This window comes from Cebus imitator, unplaced genomic scaffold (assembly GCF_001604975.1).
Source record: "Cebus imitator isolate Cc_AM_T3 unplaced genomic scaffold, Cebus_imitator-1.0 Scaffold68, whole genome shotgun sequence".
In the NCBI taxonomy this organism is placed as follows: domain Eukaryota; kingdom Metazoa; phylum Chordata; class Mammalia; order Primates; family Cebidae; genus Cebus; species Cebus imitator.
Genome location: NW_016107383.1, coordinates 7,433,616 through 7,454,974, shown reverse-complemented (window position 1 = coordinate 7,454,974; position 21,359 = coordinate 7,433,616). Strand labels below are relative to the sequence as shown.

The window sequence follows — 21,359 nt, the reverse complement described above, 5'->3', positions numbered from 1 at the left end:
TCACAATTTTAGCTTCAGGAATACTATAGAATTGTGTTGATTCTTTGGTTTTATTAACTTTTCCAATAAGACATTTCTAAAACTTGCAGAAAATGCTCTCAATTTCTATTTCCACAGAATATGGTAGAAAAGCACAATATTTCTTCCCCATAATCATTAAATATTAAAATTGCACTCATGTAAGTAAAAACTTAGCACATTTATTTTTCTTGCATGCAGAGTAATGAATCTCTTGGCAATTTTGGGAAATATCCTTGGAAATCTAAATTAATTCTAAAAGATGCTGATTTCTAATAGGGAATGTGATCATAAAGGAAACAAAATTGACAAATGAATTGGGGAGGTTACTTTGTTTACAAATATTTAATTTCAACTCATTTTCTCATCTATAATTTAGATTACATGTATCAGTTGAAACCATATTTCAGCCATGGTCTTTGCTGGATAGGGTTCCTGGGCCTTTCTTAATATACTGAGAAAAGACTATGTCCTGTTTATTCAGAGGAGTTGAAAAGAATCTGCTCATTAAACACCTAGAATGTATGTGAAACCTGGTTCTAGAATATGACAAAATGTAATAAAATTGTTTCATGCTGCATTATGTGTTCAAATCCTCCAACCTACCTTTGACATAAAATATAGAAGGCAATATTGTTGTAGAGTCATTTCAATGCTTTTTTTCCTTTTACCGCTATGCCTGCTGAAAGTGAAAACCTGTTTTCTGTAGCTCCAAATGTGTGGATAATAAGTCTTATAAAGACCTAGAATTTTCCCAAACCTGCGGGCATCAGGTGTCTAATCTCAGGTGAAGCAGGACTCAGCATTTACCTGAGAATGGTACTTGGAAAAAATATCAATTATATTCACTGAGATATAGCTATAAATATCCTCCTTCCTCAGGGAGAGAAACGGGATAGGGACTACAGACTTGGGAGAGATGATAGAACCTGCTAAGCTCTCTGGTTCATGTCTGTAAACATATGCTGGGTATCAATTGCATACTAGGTGTTTCCCTCGGCACCTCTATGCAATGATGAAAATAACACAGAGACACAGTAGTTGATCAAGGCATAAACACCACAATGTTGTTTGCTTTTAGTCCTCCTTGACTTGTGTTGGGGTAGTCCTCCTAGAAGCAGGGATTCTTGAAAGGTAAACATAAGATGGGAAATGAAGGGTGGAAAGGGGTTCAAGTAGAGATGGCAATCTGAACAAAGGCACAGAAACAGAAACATGGTGTATGCCTAGGAGAGTGGTGCCTACAGGGAACTTCAGTTAATATGGCATAAAATCCAGAAGCAAAGAATGTGGGAAGTAACTGAAGAGGGAGGTAGAAGCCAGTTACCAGGGAGCTTAGATTGACCCCTATGAGCGATGGCAAAGGGGCATGGGAGACTTTAAGCAAGATCACCAAATGGTCAAATTTGCGTTTAGATGGATCAGACTGCATTTTGTGCTGAACGGATTGGAATGGAGCAATACTAGAGGCAGGCAGATCAATGAAGAGGTTGTTACAGAAGTCTAGGCACAGATGATAGTGGCATTAGCCTTCATAGCACTTGTCACTGTCAAATAATTATTTTCTCATTCTGTATATATGTATTTAATGTTATCTTCCTTATGGAAATAATAAACACCACTGTGGCAGTCAATGTGACTTTCTCACCATGATGCCCTCCAACATCTCACACATGCCTGATAATGACTGATTACTGAATAATTGTTTACTAATGTAGGAGCTAGTGATCTGAATGAAAACAATGGGACTAAGTTCAGAGCAAGGGTTAGAGTTTTAAAATATTCAAGAGGTAGAGTTTTAAAATATTCAAGAGATGCCAACCAAAGTTGACATCTGGGTGCCTACATGTATTTTAAGGGTCTCACTCTGTTACCCAGGCTGAAGTGCAGTGGCGTGATCTCAGCTCAGTGCGACCTCCACTTCCCTGGCTCAAGTGATTCTCCCACCTTAGCCTTCGAGTAGCTGGGATTACAGGCGGACACTACTACGTCCAGCTAATTTTTGCATTTTTGGTAGAGACAAGGTTTCACCATGTTGATCAGGCTGATCTCGAACTCTTGACCTCAAGTGATCTGCTGGCCTTGGCCTCCCAAAGCGTTGGATTACAGTTGTGAGCCACCACACCTGGCCCTGGATACCCGTATTACTTAGACTGCAAGAATCTCCAGGACTAGGCATAGCATAGTGTTTAAAATGTTAACTATGAACTGCCTTTAGTTCAAATCCCAGGACTGACTCCCTAGCCATGTGTCCCTGAGTCAATGATTTAATCCATTTTGGCATTTAATGTGCTTTGGTTTGCTCAAAGGCAAACTGAGAATGAATATAGTACCTGCCTCATCATGCCGTTCTGAAAATCACAGGAGTTAATGCTTGTAAAGCACTTAGAACAAAGCCTGGCAGACAACATATGCTCAATGAGAAGCTCAGATTAAATTCTCATGAATTTATTAGTCACTAGTGATGGTTTCATTGTGGAGGGGTGATTTTGCTTTTAAATCTCAACCATTCCCTTCATTTGATCTGCACTCCTCCTCAAAAGGTTTTCCTGTCTTTATTTAACAAACAAATCAGAAGCTCCAAACGAAGTGGTATGATAAACTTCACACCGATTGTCATCGCCCAAACTGGCCTCGGAGCAGGGAGGATTTGATCCTCCAACAGCGCTTTCTATTGAGTATCTCCAAGGGAGAAGTTACTGCTGGCTGTATGGTTGTAAAGAGTTTAAACCTTAACTTTTACCTAGCTACAAAAACATAGGATTGATAAATCACATCACACCTAAGACCCATTTAACTAGTGCAGACACGCCTAGTTACCTGATACAAACACTAAAGTTTTAGGAAAGTTCATCAGACACGGGATTTTTGTTATTGTCCATTAAAGATCTATCTTATACAAATTTTAATGAAAATATTTTATATCTAAAGTTAATTTTTAGGTAATTTTGTTAACTGTGAGTTTCTCCTTTACTTAAGATTCTAGTTTATAGAGGTTTTCATCAATTTACATCTTCAATTGAGAGAGCTTTGTGTTCACTAGGTACTCATTTTTCCATCATTTTTCTTGTAGAGCATTAGAAAAAAATGGAAATAAAATAATGGAGAGATAAAAATGGAGGAAAAGAGAATAGAAGAATGTGGGTAACAATTTAACACTTCAGCTTTGGGAAAAATAAAGGAAATTAAATAAAAATAGCCCTGAGTCCTAGAAACGCCATTGAGGGCCTCTCTGGGGTGATGAACTGGGTACGAATGGAGGGAGCCTAATAGGGCTGCGATGTGTGCTCTGTAGCTTTCCAAAATGTGCTGGTCAGCAGGGAGTCAAAATAAGGAAAATCATTTACCAACTCAATTCCAGCTATTGGATTAAATCAAGGTCATCTAAAGCTTTATCTATCACAAGTTACCTTGAATGTCTACAATGAATAGAAAAAGAATTTAAACAGGGTCCCGAAGGTGACAGTGAAAACTTCATAGAAATTCGGAAAGGAATGGGATATATGAACAAGGAATCAATCTCTGCAATATGCCCGTAAAGAGAGTAATTCTCTACTGTGCTTTGTGGATCAGAACGATTTCTGAAGGTTTGTTATCTGTCTGCTGGAGGAAAATAGACATCGAGAATAAGCTTTAATAAAATTGTAGCTTTCCTTTCTCTTTCTGCCATCTTGGATCCTGTGGAGGCCTGCTGGGAACAGGACTCCTAAAAGGAAATATTGTCTGGAAGCCTGCGGTTCGAGACCATTTTTGCTGGCTACAAGTAGGGTCTCCAGAACCAAAGGGCACACACAGCTCTTCTTAAAATTGAAGGTGTTTATGCCCGAGATCAATCAGAATTCTACTTGGGCAAGAGATGTACATTTGTATATATAGCAAAGAACAACACAGTGACTCCTGGCGGCAAATCAAACCACACCAGAGTAATCTGGGGAAAGGTAACTCGGGCCCTTTGAGACAGTGGCATAGTTTGTGCCAAATTCCAAAGCAATCTTGCTGCTTAGGCTATTGGACACAGAATCCAAGTGATGCTGTATCCCTCAAGGATTTAAAGTCGTTAAAAGTCAATAAATAAAAGTGGATTTGTGTTCTTGTAAAAAGAAAGAAAAAAATGTATATAACAGTTTGTTTTTTTGATTATAAAATATATTGATATAATTTTTATGCCTTTTTCTCTTTGTTGTTTTGTGCCTTTACTATATTATATTTCTAGTGATTTGTTCTTTTGTTTTATAAGAATATTGATCAAGGATAAATAAAAGTGACCTTTTCCATGAATAGTTTGAGAAGTACTGTCTTAGAAAGAATTTTTTTTTTCCTACAAAATGTAGCAAATTTACAACCATCTCACGAAAACTGTAGGAGAGGGAAATAGAAAACCTTCTTAAAAGTAAAAGATAGTATGTGAAAGTAAACTTTATATTGTCCAACATTCCTATTTTAAGATGGGCAAAATGTTACTGACAATTAGGTAATGTGTTGAAAATGTATCCTTTAAATTTTGACATACATGAAATATATAAGGACTTTTTAGTTGCATTAATGTTTCTGTTTACTAATCATTGCCTTATCTTATAATTATATAATTTTTAACAGCAATTTGTTTTGCAACAATACTTTTGGGTATATAGTTCCTCAGTTGAGAGGAATATACAACATTTTATATTTTCAAACTGTACCCTTCGGGTAAGAGGTCCCGTATATTAATTACCTACAAAGTAGCACACAAAATTGTTTGGATTTTTTTCTCAACTTACTGGTTTTAAAATGTATAGTAATGTTCATATTAAGTAACACATTTCCTTCATTTTCTCCAGTGCTTTCAACGTCTGTAAACACTGCTGTTTTCTTTCTTGTTAGGAGCTGTGAAGGAAGTAGGCTTGGTGCTCAGTGATTTATTTCAAAAGAAAGACATATATATAAAAATTGTTCACCTCGGCTTTAAGGAAAGAATCTAAAACATTTTCCAATATTAGTAGTATTGAAATTAGACTTGGGCAAGTAGGATCCTTGTTCTTGGCTACTACCTCTAGGCGATGTGCTCACCCAGGGGACATACACACACACACATACACACCCTTTTAGATCATGCTCTGGGATTAAGGGACCCTGGGATTCCCTGGCCCAAGGGCCAAAGCCCGCTTCCATGCCTGTGTGGCCACCATCCCTGAGTCTGTCAACTGCCAAGCGCCTATGTCACCAGGGTGAGTACCACAATCCCGCAGGGAGGCTGAGGAGCATCTGCAAGGCAAGGGAAGTTGTGAACAGATATTTGAAGTGCTAGAGGTAAAGGACTTGGTTGGTAGGTGGGAAAAAGCTTTCTGACCCTATGATATTCAGAACTGTCTCTAGGACTGGCAAAGATCAAAAGTGTTACTGGTTGAAGGCTTGCCAAAATATGTTACTGGTTAAAGGTGTCCAGGTTCTTGGCATCTTGAACAAAGAACTGGACAAAACGCACAAACAAAGCAAGAATGAAGCAACAAAAGCAGAGGTTGACTGAAACTCAAAGTGCACTCCATAGGGTGGGAGCAGGCCCAAGCATAGGGGCTCAAGAGTCCTGTTACTGAATTTCCTTGGGTTTAAACACCCTTCAGAGGTTTCTATTGGTTAGGTGGTGTATGACCTATGTAAATGAAAAGGATGAACTAAAGTTACCAAGTCATTTACTTGGTGGATGCCCTGTGTAAATACAGAGGATACTTCCTGTCATAGCTGAAGTGTTTCCATTTGATTTAGTTCTAGGAAGTCAGCATGAATCAGCCTATGTTCCCTTCCTCCAGATCCCATTCCCCTGCCTCAGTATCACATAACAGTTGAAAAAGATGACTGAAAACGAGCCTTCTCCAGCATTCATGGTGAACTATACATTGGCACAGCCTCTCTTAAGGGACACGTGGCAACACCAGGAAATGTTTTAAATTCATGTCCCCACTTATGGGACTTTATCCCACAGGTATACTCCAAATAATATACAAGAATGTCTTTCTCCATTGATTCATTGATTCAAAAAGCTAATTTAATATCTCCTACATTCCAGACACATCTGGGGTTCCAGGAATATAACAATTAAAGAAAAATAAGGTCCCCGTCTTTAAGGAGATTAGTGGAGAAAGCAGAGCATCAATAAATGTGTTAAGAAATAAATAGGGTGGGTATAGTGGTTCACACCTGCAAGCCCAGCACTTTAAAAGACCCAGGTGAGAAGATCACTTGAATTTAGGAGTTTAAGACAGCCTGGGCAACATAATGAGACATGATTTTGAAAAAGAAAATAAAAAATAAAAATTTGCTGGGCATGGTGGCATGTACCTATAGTCCCAGCTATTCAGGAGGCTGAGGTGGGAGAATTGCTTGAGCCAGGGAGGTCGAAGCTGCAATGAACCGTGATGGTGCTGCTGCACTCTAGCCTGACAACAGAAAAAGATGCTGTCTCAAAAAAAAACCAAAAACAAACAAACAAAAAAACTAACTATAATTACATAAGCATATAATATAAAGGGAATAGAGAAAGTGGAAATTGAAACACTTGTTAGAGACATTGTATGTATATACATATATACGCATGTTGAGAAATGCTGAGTGTATGATTGCTGAGAAATACTGAGTGTATGATAAAATATATTGTTTGATAAGAAGAATGATGGCAAGGAAAACCTAGCCTGCCTACGCAAGTGGAAAACTACTTGAGGCATTCAAAAGTAGCAAGAGTATATGTATATCATACACCGGTTAAAACAATTCTTTAAGTACAGGATATATGACCCTGCCCCAGTGGCTCCCTCGTGGAGAAAACTTTCTGGTTTGTTCTTGATCAGTGGTAAGCAGGCACCAGCTGCCTACCTAGTTTATCTTGGTTCTCTGAGAAAACAGAGGACACCTGCTGTTAATAATAGTCGCTTGTTGAGAGAATAAATACGTGGGTCAGAATCTGCTAGAAGCCCTCAGTCCGGGATGCTGTCAGCCCCTGAGGCTCACAGCTTGGAAGGCTATTGGACCCAGGATAGTCCCACTTTGCTGTTCTATCTGGGTGTCTACTTCTTAATGCCTTCAGCACTGCCTGGGTGGGGGTCTCTACGGCCGAGCTGTTCTTCGTATATGCACACATACAAACACACACATTATATATATATATATATATATATATACACACACACACATATACACACGAACACACACATTATATAAAATATGTTTACTAAAATAATGACATAGCAAAAAAGCAACAAATAAATGTCCATTAATATGGGATTTATTGAAAAAACTAGGGTACAGCTAGGTAAATAACGTTCTTTAAATGGCTGTTAAAAATATGAGGTAGAGCTTTTTGCACATGCTAATAAGATAATAGCTCCAACACAGAGAAAAAAGCACAAGATATTGTATATTGTGTGTAACGTGCTCCATGTATTTAAAATGAAATAATATACATGAATATGTATATGTGTGCACACACACAAACACAAAACTCAAATCAGCAGGGAGAGCAGAAACAGTTCAAAGCGGCTTCTTTTGTCAAATGGAGTGCAACGTATGCTATTCATTAAAACACCTTTGTCCTGTTTTAACTTTTTACCATATGTATTTGCTACTTTTTAAACAAACGGTTGTTTTAAAGCCTCAGATTAGGTTAAAAAAAGAAGTGGTGAAATGCAGACCAACTGGAATGAAACTCAGATCTGGGCAGGTGGTATGACTGCCGAAAAGAAAATGCTTTCTCTGGGTGAGGGAAGGGTGAGTGAGGGAAAGGATGCTAGGAGGTTGGTATCAATGAAACTCTGAATGCGTTTCCACATCTGAAGTGTGGAGAAGCAGTTAAGCTAGTTTTAAAATAAGGATCCTTGGTTTAGGATCCAATTAGAGTAAATTAAAATAACCCGATGAGTCAGGATGGAGAAGCAGGACCGCTGTAGTGAAAGGTTATGGTATGGTGGTGAGAGTGGTTGGCATGGCCAAGGGCTGTTCGCACCATTTTCTCAACAAGCTGTAAGCCCAGAAAATAAGAATTGGACAAACGCTCTGGTTCTAAGGTGCTGGGCTAGGCTGACTAAGGCAGCAGAGGAGGGACGTAAGCCTTAGGATCAAAAGCCAGGGATCCTTTTGCAGGCAGCATCCAGAGACAGTCCCTCTGAAGAGGCAGGAGAAGGTAGCCAGGTAGAGAGAATAGGGGAACAGGCAGAGCCCTAGGTCCAGTATGGAGGGTAAAAGGCAGACATGGAGTGGACCGCTGGGGCTCTGGGACTCTAAAACCCTGCTCCTGGGAAGAGAGTGAGATATCCAGGTCCTACACTGGTGCAGACAAAAGCAAATGTTAGGAGGCTATGATTCACCGCTGGAACAGGGGCTCAAGGTACCTTTCACTTTCTGTAGTTCAAGGTTGTGCCACTTGCTAAGCATGCTATCCAGGGTTAGCTCAAAAGCAGAGTGGCACTTGACAGAGAATTCAGGATACCTGAAAAAGGAAAAAGCTAAAGTGTGTGATAAAACACATGGAGGCTGAAGTCAGACTCTAGAGATCCAGCATCACTTCCTGGCTTCAGACCTTGGGCAAGCTATTGAACCTGTATGATTATCAACTTCTTCATCTGTAAAATGGGATAGTAACACTAACTACCTGTCGGCATGGAGGTAATGTACACCACATGCCTGGTGTGTGGTAGGTGCTCAATAAATGTGATGGAGAGAAGAAGAAGGAGGAGGATGAGGGAGGAGGTTAGGAAGGGGCAGAGGAGGAGGATGAGGAATAGCAGCACTGTATAACCTAGACAATATGTGCATGATACCACTCGTTTATCACTAGCATCAAAGTGAACGTGAAATGTATTGGTCCCTGTCCCTTAGTGATCTAACAGACGCAGAAAGTGCTGGAACTGTGGGGTGGGTGAGTGGCAATAAGAAGAAGCCAGCTGGAGTTCTTGCAATCTAGCCATCTAGCCAGTAGAAAAGAGCCATAAAATTATTATTTCTAGCTTTTTTTCACCCCATCCCACCCTCTACGCTCTTGTATCCCCTGGCTGGGAAATACCTGTTATGTAATAATTCTCATGAATGTGGGAATATAGCTGTAGTTTTATGCATTATATTCTTGTAATCTATGACTATACAGAGCAGAAAACTAGCTGTGGGTTATCATGATTAATCTTATTAATTAGATTTTCTATTTCCTGTGTTTCCTGCTTCAGAACAGACACAGGGAAATTTATACCAGGAAATTACAGCTGTATTCACATGCTAGTATGCTTCGGATACAGAGAGGCCTTCTATGCCCTATGAGTTCAGAAACCTAATTTCCATGTATATTAATTCTTACTTTGTACTGGAGAAAACTCAAACTTTCTGCCTGTCTGAGTGTTCAGTGAGTACTCTTTTGCTTGTTGTGGTTTGAATATACTGAGATTGGGTATTTTCTCATGGTACTTACTTGTGAAGATAAATTTCCTAGGGAGTTATTAAATTGTAGGTTGGTTTTTTTTTTTTTTTTTTTTTTTTTTTTTTTTTTTTTTTTTTTTTTTTTTTTTTTTTTTTTTTTTTTTTTTTTTTTTGTGGCTGTAACAAATAACCACAAACTCATAAGTTTAAAAGAATGTGAATTTATCATTTCAGTTTCTGGAGGTCAAAATTTGGGCATAGCATGTGTTTACTGGTTCTTTGCTTAGAGTCTCATAAGGCTGATTTCAAGGTATCAATAGGGCTGTGCTCCTTTCTGGAAGCTCTCTAGATAAGTCCACTTCCAAATTAATTCAGCGTGTTGGCAGAATACATATGGTTGTAGAACTGAGAGGTTCCCATTATCTTGATAATAGCCATCTGGGGATCATTCTCTTCTTTTAGGAGTGACCCACACTCTTTAGCTCATGGCCCCTTACCACCATCATCAAAGCTGGCAATGGCAAATGAGGTTAGGCTTTGAGTCTCTCTAACCTCTCTCTCTGCCTCATCCCTCCTGCCTTCTTCTGCCACATATTTCTGCACAGACTTCAGTTACACAACTCAAAAATTTTAATTTTGCCATTTTTCTGTACATTCAAGTTTCAAAAAATTAACAAGAGACTAAAACAGGTATGCAACTAGGTTTTATCTTCAACTCAATGCTACTTGTCGCTTAGTATGCTGTGTGCAGAAAGATACCAAGTCTACAACGAGATTCAGTGAGATGTAATCCACTAGGAGCATGTAGTGATGCTATGTACACTTGGGTGGAGCTAGAGTGGGTGGGTGAAGAAGGAGGTCTCATCATGAGTGTCATTTATTCACAGCACAGAACCTCATATACAACCATGATGTCCACAAATAACTCTGTAAACAGATCCAAATGTTTATATTCATAAAGCTCTGAATTATCTTCTACATTGGAGATACTTAGAAAATTAAGTCAAAAAAAGAAGGTTTCTCTAGTGATGCTGAGCGGCTACATAGCTTTTTCTTGTATCTCACTGTTAGATTGTTTAGGTTGACACAATTTTTATCAGTGTCTGTGCTATAGTTCTAGGATGCTGATACAATCAGCTCACTAAACTAGATTGTGGCACCTTGATTGCAACTTTGGTATTCCCAGATCCCATTCTTAGAGTCATTTACCTTTTTCTCCTGTGTACCCAACCAAAAGACTACCCCATGAGGTCTTCAGTTTTATTGTTCAGTCATCTATGATATATTTTACCCACATTTCCATCTGCTATAATTCTTTAAGAATCCATCTCAATGTCACCTTTTCAGAAAAGCTAGAGGCAAATAATGCTAATGATTACTATTTTTTAAAATAAAGACGAGCTCAGATACTAGTACCTTTACATAACCCATAGAATTTAACTTTTCAATTAAGTTTAAAAGGTATTATCATATCCATTTTAAAGAGAAGAAGAAACAGACTCAGTGTGATTAACTCGTTTCTTAGAGAGCAAAGTTTGCAAACCCATGTTGGTTCGAACACAAATCTCTTGTTCTAAATTATGTGGTAATGATAAATTTCTCCATGACTGTAGCTTCTTAGGTTTAAATCCAGTCATTTCTTCATGACCCATCTCAAGGTCACTTCCTGCAGAAAGATTTGTAATTCCCCCAAGCACATCACTCCAAGATTTGAAACCTCTTTTTACCTTATTTACTTCACTCCTGAAACCCTTGTTATTTCTCTTCTTGTATTATTTGCCCTTAGTTTTTACATTCCTTGATGAACTGTTTGTGACCTCCCTGAAGACGAGAACCAAGTCTCGTTAACCTTATCTTATTGAAAAAGGCCCAGCATTCTACCTAATAAATGACCAATAAATAACTGAATTGATTAACACTTCTCTGAGTAGATTTTAAAGAGCCTGCCATGAAAATGGCTCTGCTTATACGAGAATAGTGTAGGGAAGAATGACTTAAGTTGTGCTTAAGTTACCTTTAATATCTCTAATTGACGCTTTAGCTTTGAAGCTAAATTCCAAGATGATTAGAAGCGCATTACTGACTTCACACACTATTTTGGCTGTACGTCAATGCTCACCCTTTGGGAGTATCAGCCTTCCAAAGGCTAAAGCTAATGCTTGAGGGAGGAGCACCAGCACTTAGTGGTGCCAGAAGAGTCAGGCCTTGGGGATCTTCATAAAACAACCCACCCCTTTCTTCACACAATGATGTTACCACTTGCTAATCAGTCAACAACCGGCCTCTGTAACAGAACTTCTCTAGATTTACAGTTCATAAAAGCAGAAACATCAGTGGACTTTGCTTTACTAAGAACCATCTAGTTCCATGAAACTGTTTATCTTTAGGACAGGAAATGATCACAGCCCTAAAGATGGGGAGATGGGGCTATGCTGCCATTTTCTTTTTATTGCTGGAGACAAAATTGAGAAAATAATATACATTCATATGTTATTTCAAAAGCCTTTTCATACTAGGCAAATATATTCAATGGCTTGTCTAATAATTCTTTTTGTATATTTATAGTAATTCATAAGATGTTTCCCCAGACTCTGTCCAAAATGAGAGAAGCATTAGCTAGAAGAGACTCAAACATCAAAGAAAATTTGCGATCTCATGTCGCAACATAGTCAATATGCAGGGTCAGCGGTTCACCACCACCACTAAGGACTCAAGTTGTTAACATCTCTTTGCCCTGCCTCTCTCAGCATGGTGGATTTTGTCCTCTAGCTCCCCTACCCATAATCACCAGGTGAATACTGCAACTCCCACCTTCAGGTCTTCCTATAACCGGGTCAGAAAGGACGAAGGGGAAAAGGGGATATATCTTGTCTGTAAGTTCCTCAATAAAGGCAATACATATTTTCTAGATATGTACAGCAGAAGTCACTCCCTACTCATTAGCCAAAAGAATTAATTACCATTATTGGAAGACTAATTGAGATTCACCTCCAGGAGCAAAAGAGGGTTTGTCTTCTCTAAGCACATACCTGCTATATACCTGAATAAATCCTGCTTCAGTAACAAGGCAAAGGGAGGGAGCTGCTATATCTGCCGTAAATACATTATTCATTTTTTACCCTTTACGGTGATCCAGCAAGGAAGGTATATTAGTGTAGTAGATATCGATGATGCTCGCCAATATGTATGGCTCTCCTCCTTTTAGCTACAGAAAGGGATTACATTTACATGCCTCTTGAGTCAGTTCAGGTACCTCCTTTCAGTCAATGACATTTAAGTAAACATGACGTACTACTCTTTTAATTATTAATTGATAGGGTTCTCTTAGCTTGATGACATGTGGTGGTAGCTGGTGTTGAAATGGAGATACAAAACTGAGCCACCTTATGAAAGACATCTTCCTTTGAGAGTCTTCCAGACAGATACACAGCAGAACATAGGCAGATGAGAAATAAATCTTCACTGTTTTAAGCCACTGAGATTGTGGTTTTGTTTTGTTTTGTTTTTTGAGACGGAGTTTCACTCTTGTTACCCAGGCTGGAGTGCAATGGCGTAATCTCGGCTCACCACAACCTCTGTCACCTGGGTTCAAGCAATTCTCCTGCCTCAGCCTCCCAAATAACTGGGACTACAGGCACGTGCCACCAGGCCCAGCTAATTTTTTTGTATTTTTAGTAGAGACGGGGTTTCACCATGTTGACCAGGATGGTCTTGATCTCTTGACCTCGTGATCTACCCACCTCGGCCTCCCAAAGTGCTGGGATTATAGGTGTGAGCCACTGTGCCTGGTGAGATTGTGTTTTTATAGCATATCAGCTTATGATTGCTACAGCTGGTCAAGTAGGATTATCTCTAATTTATTTTTCTAATTCAGCTGGCTGCAAAAATGGTGTGAGTTACTCAGTTCTGTCTCCTAATAAAGCCCCATTCCAATTTATAATCCCAAATTATTTCAAACACCATTAGTTCACACATCAACTTTGAGTGTATTTGCCTAAATTCTGTGATATTATTTACTCTCACTCATCATGTCTTTTAAAGTAGTATGTCATTTGGATCTACTTCCCTTTTAATGAACAATTTTCTAAATGGACACTTCCCCCTTAAATAGGTAAGATTACTTTTACTATAGAGTATAGTAAGCTTGTCCGTGGGTCACATGTGTCCCAGGATAGCTTTAAATGTGGCCCAACATAAATGCTTAAACTTTCTTAGAACATTATGAGATTTTTGGGGTGATTTTATTTAGCTCATCCGCTGTCGTTAGTGTTAGTGTATTTTATGAGTGGCCTAAGACAATTCGTTTTCTTCAATATGGCCCAAGGAAGCCAATAGATTGGACACTCCTCTGGAAACTTCCTCCATTCACATCAGCAAAGGCCAAGTGAGAAATTTAAACTTCCACACTTTTGAGGCTGTTGTGAGGTACCCAGCAGCTCTACCAATGTGGGGTCAGAGAAGGCTAAGTGGAGACTGTCAGTGGAGACTCCTGGGGAACCTGGACTCCCACATCACAGTCATGAGGCACCTTGCTTCTAGCCACTGAGGTTGTGTCACAGAGGCCTGGTAAAGAGTCAAGATTTCCACTATCACCCAGTGGTCAAGAGGCCATTACCATAGTGGCGTCAGGGGAGGCCAGATGGGAATCAGGAATCTTCACCTCCAGCATTGAGCCAGAACTCTATAACACTGCTTGTATTGCAATTATTTTCAAAGTCACTTTTCTTTGTGGCAATTGATGTGTTTTACACACAGGTGTTATAAAATATTTCTTTTATGATAGAAATGCAAAACAGTGCAATTAAAAATTAACCAGCAGTCAAGCTGAGTGAGGAACCTGATTTCTATCTCCACCTAGATGTAACCATGTGCCACTCCTCTTCTGCAGCCAGGGTGGTATCAGAAACTGCCAGGTAAAACCAAAGCTTCAAATGAAATCCAGAGTCTTATACTACATTTTCAGATTCCAATATGAAATCATGAGGCATGCCGAGAACCAGGAGGATCTGAAGCCAAATGAAAAATGAGAATTAATAGGTGCCAAGATAGAGATTACACAGATGACAGAACTATCTGACAGAGATGTTAAAGCAGCTATCATAAAAATGCGTCGAGGAGCAATTATAAATATGCTACAGACAGAAAGTGAAATCCTCAGCAAGAAAACAGATTAAAGAAGAACCAAAGTAATATTAAAATTGATACTAAAATTGACATATATAATAAATTAAAAATGTCTTCAATTAATGATAGGGTCACATAGTAATAAACCTATCATAAATCAACTTAGGAACAGTTTATCCAAGCTTAGCCCCTTTGTAAGTGGAGGAGCATACTAAATGTGTATCATTTTGGCAACATTTAATTCAAAAATTCAAGTCAGGAACTGTCTGTAAAGTATCAGTGGATGTGTTTGACAATGGAATATAGAAGACAGAGGAAAAGAATCAGTAAACGGGAGGAACAAACAGTAGACATTACCTAATCTGAACAACAGAGAGATAGAAAATAGGCTGAAAAGAAAATGAACACAGAATCTCAAGGATCTGAGGGATAATAGCAAAAGGTCTAACACTGGCATCGCTGGAGTTTCAGAAAAAAAGGAGAAAGAGTGCATTATTTAAGAAGTACTCAAAGAAATTTCCTAAATTTGCCAAGACATAAACCAATAGACTCAAGAAGCAAACTCCAAATAGAATAAGCCCTGGGAAATCCATGCCTAGACAAAGTGTAATTAAACCTCTGGAAGTTAAAAACAAAAAAATCTTGAAAGCAATCAGAGGAAAATGATAACTGTCCTATAGGGAAAATAGAACTTCAATGACAGTGGAGTGGAATTCTCAACAGAAACCATGGAGGTGACAAGGCCACGGCATGATGTTCTTCAAGTCCTGAATCCTGCATGTTCTCCACATATACCCCAGAACCTAAAGTTCTATACATATACATATGTGTGTGTGTGTGTGTGTGTGTGTGTGTGTGTGTGTGTGTGTAGAACTTTAGGTTCTGTGCTATATATATAGCTCTCTCTCTATATATAAAATCCTACACCTTCTGAATATGTCTTTCAGAAATGCAGTGGGAAATCAACACATTCTCAGGTAAAGGAGAATAAGAGAATTGGTCACCAGTAGACCTGCCTCAGAAGAATGACTGAAGGATGGTATCTAAACAAAAGAAAGCAAAACAGAAGAAACCTTGGAAGGGAGAAAGAACACTGTTAGCAAAACTGTGTATAACTACAATAGATTTTTCTTCTCCTCTTGAATTTTCTAAATTGTGATTTCTAAGTTATACCAATTGAAGCAAAAATTATAAAACTCTCTGCTGTGGTTCCGAATGCATGCAAAGAAAAAAATATTTAAGAAAATTATTTTATAAATGGGGAAATTAAAGGTAAATAAAGGTATCATTTCACAGAAATTAGTGAAATGATGACACAAGTAGACTGTGGTAAGTTCATATATACATATATATAATGTAATACACAGATAAACCAAATACACAGATCAACCAAAATAGTGCAATTAAAAATTGCACTACGTTCAAAAACAGTATAGATGAATGAAAAAGAAATTTTAGAAAATGTTCAAGTTACTACAGGAAGATACAAAAATGCAAACAGAGAAACACAAAAACAGAGAAAACAAACAGAAAACAAAAATAGTTGTGAATCACATCGTGAGTCAATGATTTCCTTTTCAATTTCTTTCAAACTTCTGATCAAACCAGGCAGAAGCCTCAGTCTGTTGACAGGAGTCTTTCACAACTCTCTGGGGTTGCTAAACTCTCTTCTTAACCCAGAGGGAGCAGACTTCAAATTGAGAGCAGGAGCAGGTGACAGCATTGAGCTGGAACTCTGTAACACTGCTTGTATTGCAATTACATTCAAAGTCAATTTTCTTTGTGGCAATTGATGTGTTTTACACACAGCTGTTATAAAATAATTCTTTCATGATAGAAAATACAAAATAGTGGGTCAATATATGGAAAGAACATTAAAGAAATTATAGTTCCTTTATGCAAAAAGAGTAAATATCAGGAAGATGGTATCCAAATGACTGAAATTGGTGCACTCATTTAGGCAAAGTGCCAGTCACTTTCCATCTTATCTACTTTAATAACGCATTTTTTGTACTAAATATTTATTATTATTATTATTATTTGTGAGATGGAGTCTCTGTCACCCAAGCTGGAGTGCAGTGGCACAGTCTCTGCTCATTGCAACCTCTGCCTCCCGGGTTAAAGCAATTCTAGGCCTCAGCTGGAATTACAGGCACCCACCACCAGGTCCAGCTAAGTTTTGTGTCTTCAGTAGAGACGGAATTTCACCATGTTGGTCAGGCTGGTCTTGAACTCCTGGCCTCAAGTGATCCACCTGCCTCGGCCTCCCAAAGTGCTGGGATTATAGGCATGAGCCACTGTGCCTGGACTTATTATTTGCTGAAGTACTTATTTAGCACAGTATAAATTAGCAAAGTTGAGAAAAATTCATGTGTATGTTTGTATATATATATTTGTGTGCATGTATTGTATCTGTATACTTTTAAAATATTAGAGCTCTTCTTTTAACGTTATTCTTTTTACCTACCTAACGAAAAGCTGAAAGAAGCTACCTCAAAGGCTCAGTTCCCATTTCTTCTGGAAGTTACACATTTTCTCTCACATGAAAAAAGGCTTGAGGAGATGAATAGTCATTGTTAACACACACTCAATGAAACCTCATTTCTCTTGTGCATGTGTGTATCTGTGTGTGTGTGTAAATAGCAAAGTTAAATTTATGACTCACATCGTATGGCAGGGCTTTCTTACTTAAATTTATTATTGCTCTCAGACACAAACAGTAACAGGCTAATGATTAAATTTTCCAGATGTAGCCTGGATAGATATGCATTGGAAATAGTAAGAAACATAGAAGTCAACATATTATGTTGCTGTACAAATAGTTATTGAGCATGTGAAATCAGTTGTTTTTCAAAACCTCTTATTTGAAATAATCTTGACATTGTTGCATTTTTAGCAACTTCCTATTCAACAGATAAACACAAAGCTACATTTCGGATTGTGCTTAATCGAATAATCACATATTTGGAGTCTGTGATCTCCCTGAAATTTGCTATATTGTTATAAGAACCTTTTGATGCCTTAGGGAAACAAAATTGATATGTTTTAGTTTTTAAATATTTTTAATTGATAATAATTATACACTTTTATTGTATGCATGAGATATTTTGATACATGCACTCAATGTATTTATAATAATTAAATCAAGGTTACTCATCACCTCATACATTTATCATTCATTTTTTAAATTTATTCTTTTTTAAATTGCATTATTTTTATTGTTTTGTTATCTTTTTATCTTTTTTTCAAATATTTCTTTTATTTTAATTTTACTTTAAGTTCTGGGTTACACGTGCAAATCTTGCAGGATTGTTAACATAAGTATACACATGCCATGCCTTTGTGAAAATTTTTGTGGGTACATAGTAGATATGTATATTTATGAGGTATATGTGATGTTTTGATACAGGCATGCAATGTGAAATAAGGACATCATAAAGAATGGGATATTCCTTCCTTCAAGCATTTTTCCTTTGAGTTACAAACAATCCAATTACATTCAAGTTATTCTCAAATACACATTTTTTTCTTTGAGTTACAAACAATTCAACTGCACTCAAGTTATTCTCAAATATACAATTGTTACTATATTATTAACTATAGTCACCCTATTATGCTATCATATAGTAGTTCTTATTCATTCTTTATTTTTTTTGTACCCACTAACTATCCCTGTCTCTCCCCACTCCCCTTTCCAGCCTCTGGTAACTATCCTCCTTCTCTCTATGTTCACAATTTCAATTGATTTGATTTCTAGAACATTTTGAATCTTCTCTTCCAGCTATTTTGAAATATACAATGTATTGTTGTTAACTATAGTCGCTCTACTGCACTATTTAATACTAGAACTTCTTCCTTTGGTCTGTTTATACTCAGCGGCCAACCTCTCTGCATCCCTGCCTCCCTACACCGTTCCCAGCCTCTGGTAACTATTTTGAATATTTTTGAAGATTAAAGTAAGAAGTTAGCAAGTCTTAAATTTCACTAGTTTGAACTTATAAATAACAAGGAAATCTTGTGATTTCAATTAATTTGATTTTTAGAACATTTCAAACCTTCTAGCTATTTTGAAGCACAGAATACATTGCTGTTAACTATAATTGGTCTACTGCACTATTTAATACTAGAACTTCTTCCTTTGGCCTATGTTTATACTTATTCACCAACTTTTCTTTATCCCCTACTCCCTACACTGTTACCAGCCTCTGGGAATTAGCAATTCTTAAATTTCACTAGTTTGAACTTATAAAGAACAAGGAAATGTTGTGACTTATATTAGGAAGAAAAATGGTACATGATGCCCTCTATTACATATTCTGACAATGTCATATCCCCTTACTTCAAGGAACAGTAGTTTGTTTCATCTTTCACACTAATACCCATTTCAGAAGAATGAAAGGCCATATTCGTGGGAAATGACATTTCAAAACTGGAAAAAAGGGAAGAGCATATTCATGAGAAGAGAATGATTCATTTTAGGGGCGTTGTTCTTTCCGATTCACAATAAATCAAAGTTAGAATTCATTTCTTCATTCAATAAACATTTAGTGAGAGTCTAATGCGTGGCAAGCTTTGGGTTGTCATAATTACTTTTGTGAACACAGGAAAAGTGTCTCCTCTCATAGAAGTACTTCTATTTTATTGAAAGGAATCAGATTAAAAGGAGAAAGTATAAGGTAATTTCACATGAGAAATAGTATAAATATAATAAAAGAGAATGAGAGAAAGTGACAAGGAGACAGAGAAGAAGTGACAGTTATACTGAAGGTCAAGGAAGGTATTTTGGTTTGACTGTAGTAACTTACACCCAGGCAAGAGGACCCCTTGCCTTAGGCTCTGTGCTTTCGAGAGCCTGCATATTATAATACATACACACATTTATTTAAAACACACAAATAATGAATGCATGTCCAACTTTGCATCTATCATTGTAGGCACAGCATAGGCTTTAATTGTAAAGACCTACCCTCATGGCTAATGGCATTCAGTTTCTAGGAAAAGGCTTCTCTATCTCTTTTGGCCCTATGTCCTCAAAAAAAGACAGTGGAGATTTGTGCATTGCTCACTGTTGGTTTCAGACACGAACAACGTGTTGGAGTCTATAGAATATTTGAGCAGCTGACTTGCTTAGGTAAGAAAAAAGACAAATTCTTGTCAGTTAAAAACAAATGCCCAAATTCTTGCATAGAAAAAGAATTATTTTCCTATACTAAATGTTTCTTCTAAATTTTCTAGAGCTATTTAAAAAAAAATTAAGAATAAGGATGGTATATTACAATATATGGCTCATATACATATGAGTTGTATAGATGAGTGTGTACATATATGTGCGTGTGTGTGTATATATACGTAGGTTTAGATGTAATATGCATGCAGTCTTATACCATTTCTTTATATTGGTAACTAGAAGGTCATTGAACTTTAGAATTGCAAAAAGTTGTATTTTTATTGTTATTTAATATTTATTTAAATATATATTTAAAATATATAAATGCTTATACAAATATATTTAAAATGTTATATAATTTTTCTTTTAAATTGATAATTATTAGCCGTTATTTGCTTCTTGTCTTTCTAATTTTAATAGGTAACTTTAAATAGTGAAAAATCACTCTTCAAAAGCATGATGATATTATTACTGATTTTTGTTCTTTTTTACAATTAAAAAAAATTCACGTATTCAAATACTGTATACTTCAAAAAATGAATTTTATTTTTAATTCTTTTAATCATTATTATCAATATATTCCAAATTATACAAACATATTAATTAAAACAAAACAATAAATGATATTGCTAAAGTGAAAGCAAGAAATTTAAATTTATGGAATTATTATACAATAATTTATAAAGTGTGTATGCCTTTATTCTATTACTCACCTGAACATTGTCAGCCCGTCAGCTTGAACACTGTCACATGTGTAATAGTAATTAGATTAGATTCACTTGTCTGGTATTTTACCCACCTGCAATCATATTAACTCTGTAGCTCTACATATGTACAATTTAATTTCTTTGTCACAAAGTTATGTTTGGAGGATTAACATGACATAATACATTCCATTTAATAGTTTGTTAGCTGGTCATTTGGACATGATGTCTGTGGCTTTCCATGTACCCTCTATCCTAACCCCAAGGAATGCTTGGTGTGAGTCTATCTGAAAGGCAATGCATCAATCATGCTCAGTTTGAAGAGTGATGAGAGAAAGAAGGTTGATATTAGAGAACCAGCAAGAAGGATATGACTAAAATCTGGATCACTGAGAACAGAAAAAGTCCTAAATTGAAGTCATTGTAGTAATCTATGTAAGATATGACAGCAGTTGGCACTAAAGTGGTAGCAATATACATGGAAAGAAGATATAATTAATAGGTATTTGGGAGGTATTGTTAGCAGCATTCCATATGGAATATATATGAAGAACCAACTTGATTCTTAAGTACTGTTGTATGAGCAAATGGAAAATAAACTAGAATAATGCATCCATTTACTGACACACAAGAAATAATTATGCTGAAGATTGTCTTACTTATAGGTATTTCTGAGTAATATTTCATTGTATAATTTTACCACAATTGGTTCATCCTTTGTTCTAATGGTAGGCATATATTTCATTTCTTGAGAAATGGGATTTCTGAGTTAAAAGAGTAATATAATGAACTGTCAAAATAATTTTGCAAATTATTGTACAATTTAACTATCACATCAGTTGTTCTAAATTTTCACCAAGATTTGATATTACCGATTTTTACTTTCAGCTATCCTGTTGGATGTGAAATGGGTTATAGTTTTATTTTATTTATTTTATTTTATTTTATTTATTGATTTATTTTGAGACAGGGTCTTG

General features: G+C 36.9%; 1 pseudogene; it reads left to right on the top strand.

The window, feature by feature from the left end:
• Nucleotides 1-693: 693 nt before the first annotated feature.
• Nucleotides 694-4,070, top strand: LOC108305886 (annotated as a pseudogene).
• The last annotated feature ends 17,289 nt before the right edge of the window (nt 4,071-21,359 follow it).